Genomic DNA, 3,640 nt, shown 5'->3' on the forward strand with positions numbered 1-3,640 from the left:
AGTCGTTTACCTCTAAGCTGAAAGGAAGTGGGCGCCATCTTGTAATGGCGTTTGTCCCAGCTCCCTGCATCAAACCAGTTATATTAATTAAAACAGAAAGTTGAAACTATAGAGAAAATTTAAATTTGGCACTAATGATGCATTGCATGAGGACTGATTTTATTAATAACTTCTATCTCATACCCCTGCAATCAAAAAGAATGGAACGGAATGGTACACTAAAGCATATATGCCAATTGCATAATTTTTGAGAGCTCTGCAACTCCTTTAAAGACAATATGAAATGAACAAATTAATAAATAATAAATATAAATATAATAAATCTCTTCACATTCATAATAAGATCATTTTTGTGCATATGCACATTGGTACTAAATCTTGAACTCTGGATCTTGCCTCCTGGGTTGGCTTTTCCATTCAAAGCTGATGTTCTACCAGTTGTGTCACAGCTCACTTTTGGTTTTGGGGGGCGGGTTTGGTGGTTAATTGGACTTTTCTGTCTAAGTTGGTTTTGAAGCAAGATCCTATGACCTCAGCATCTGGAGTGGCTAGGATTATAGGTGTGAGCCACCAGTGCTTGGCACAGATACAACATGATATCCTACAGTACAAGAAGATTTTGTAAATTTCTGAAATTTTGATGAGAGTAATGTTTTGGGAATCACAATGGAAACTGTTCAAATGCCCAAGGGAAAAATATAGCATGGAAATAATATTACTTAATCCTCCAAAGTTGTTCATCCTGTCTTACTTCAGAATTACTGTCAAAAAAAAATTGGAGAAGTATAAATTATTGTTAGAAAATAAAAGATCTGCAGGTGTGAGGGGCTCAGGACTGTGATCCTAGCTACTCAGGAGGCTGAGATCTGAGGATCACAGTGTGAAGAGAGCTTGGGCAGTGGAGTCCATGAGAATCTTAATTCCAGGTAATGACTGAAAAGCCAGAAGTGAAGGTATGGCTCAAGTTTGAAGAATGCAAGCGTTGAGTGAAAAAGTTAAGTAACAGCACCCAGGTCCTGAGTTTAAGTCTCAGTGCCAGTATTAAAGGAAAAAAAAACTGTCATTTGCCATATTGCTGTAATAAAAGAAATGGTGACTAAGTATTTACTGTATGGTAGGTAGTTTTCTAAACATGTCAATTACTGCATTAATATGATTATAATGTCCAGTCACAGACAGGACTTTGGGACCAGCTGGGACACAATGGCATACTTGACCATTCACATATAGTATGGACAAGTACTATACACCTGTACTTCACTCTCTGAAACTTTTATTTTTTAAATTTATATACCTTTTTCATTATCTTTAGTTGTACAAAAGGGTTGAGTTTTCATTTTATCAAATGCAATGTTTCTCAACCTAACTTTGTTAAAGAGTTTCTCTCTCTTCCACTGAACTGGGTATTTGGGGGGGGAGGGGCTTGTGTTTATTTTTTCTTAATATTATTTTTATTGTAAAGATATTGTACAGAAGGTTTACAATTACATGAGCAAGGAAACGAGCCCATTTCCTACTGAGCATTGTTACACACTCCTTTGTTTTTCCCCTACCATCCCTTCCCTTTCCACCTCTTCTCCCCTCCCAACCCCCCCAAAATTGCAAAGTGTGTTTTCAACATACTGTCTTATACATCTCATTATTATGATGGGTCATGCTGAATCTTTATTTCAGTATTTTGTTATTGACTTTCCCCTCCCTAAATTAGAAAAATGTATTTACAAGATGCAGGACACCAGAATCAAACACAGTGACAACAAGGATTGTACCATGGGGAAGAACATGCAAAGAAACAAAAGAAAATCACATAGTACATTATAAGTACATTAAAAAGAACAGCAACAAAGATAAAACCTATTGTGTCCCTATCTTGGGGTTCATTACACTTAGCATCAGGTTATATGGTCATATGTACATAGCTTTTGACCTCTTCTGCTTGTCCTAGACATATGCTAGTTATTGCAAAAAGGGAAATCATGGGACCTGTGTTTCTTTGAGTCTGGCTTGCTTCACTTAATATAATTTTTTCCAAGTCTTTCCATTTCCTAACAAATGTGGTGGTGTCATTCTTTCTGATGGAGGATTAGAATATATATATATATCTATGTATATATATCTATATATGTATATAGATATATATATCACATTTTCTTGCTCCAATCATCTAATGAGGGACATCTGGGTTCGTCCCATATCTTAGATATGGTAAATAATGCTGCAATAAACATAGTTGTGCTGGTAGCTTTAGTACGGTCTTGTTTGTGATCATTTGGGTAAATGCCTAAAGGTGGTGGGATTGCTAGGTCATAGGGGAGCTTTATGTGGAATCTTTTGAGGAACATCCATACTGCTTTCCAAAGTGGTTGAACAAGTTTACACTCTCATCAAAAAATGCAGTAATACTCCCTTTTGGCCACTTCCCCTCTAGCGTCTATTGTTATTAGATTTCTTGATTATAGACATTCTAACTGGGGTGAGGTAGAATATCAATGTTGTCTTGAGAAGTTGAGCATTTATTCATGTTTCTAATGGCCATCCTTATTTTCTCTTCAGAGAAGTCTCTTTAAGTCTTTAGCCCACTTATTAATCAGTTGGTTGTTTCTTTGAGGATGTGTTGAGGGATTTAATTTTATGAGTTCTTGTCCATTGTATGTCTAGTGAAGATCTTTCCCAATCTATGGGTTTTCTATTGATCTTGCTAGCTCTGCTTTTGCCATTCAGAAGCTCTGCAGTTCCATGCAATCCCATTTGTCCAACCTTTCTTTGATGTGTTTCTGGGTCTTTATTAAGAAAATTTCAGCCTGTGCCGAGAAGCCCTAGAATTTCTCCTATTCCTTCTTGTAATGTTTTCAGGGTGTCTATTTTGACTTCGAGGTCTTTGATCCATTTGGAGTTGATTTTGGTATAGGGTAATATATAAGGATCTAAGTTTAGTTTTCTACAGGTGGTTAACCAATTTTACCAGCACCTTATCAAAGATTAGGTGGCTATAGTTCTGTGGGTTCATTTCTTTTTTTTTTAATTTAATTTTATTTGTGAACATACTGTACAGAGGGGTTACAAGTACATGGGCAGGATAATGCGTACATTTCTTACCAAGCATTGCAGCCTACTCCTTTGTTTACCCTTCACATCCCTTCCCAGCCTCCCCCTTCCCCCCCCCCCCAATCCCAATCCTTCTCCTTCTCCCTCCCTTCCCCCCCCACCGACGTTGTAAAGCTCATTTTGGACATGACAACTTGTACTTCTCATTGTTGCAACAGGACCACCTGTATCTTTAAACAACTGGTTTTTCCCCATCTCCTCCACAAGTTATACTGACATCAAATATAGTGAAAGCAGGGGTTATACTGTGGGGGAGGGACATACAAAGCAACAAAGAGATAATCTTATAAATGCATTAGAAACACACGCATGAAAGAAAAAAACATTAAAATACATATCTAAGGGTTCATTTTCCTGACATCACATTATCTGACCTTTTCCACTTGACTCATACATATACTAGATATTGCAAATAAGGGAAACCATGGGACCTATGTTTCTTTGGGCCTGGCTTACTTCACTTAATATAATTTTTTCCAAGTTTTTCCATTTCCTAACAAATGGGGCAATGTCATTCTTTCTGATGGAGGCATAG

Source organism: Dipodomys spectabilis, unplaced genomic scaffold (genome assembly GCF_019054845.1).
Source record: "Dipodomys spectabilis isolate Male_0828 unplaced genomic scaffold, ASM1905484v1 ptg000463l, whole genome shotgun sequence".
NCBI classification, from domain to species: Eukaryota; Metazoa; Chordata; class Mammalia; order Rodentia; family Heteromyidae; genus Dipodomys; species Dipodomys spectabilis.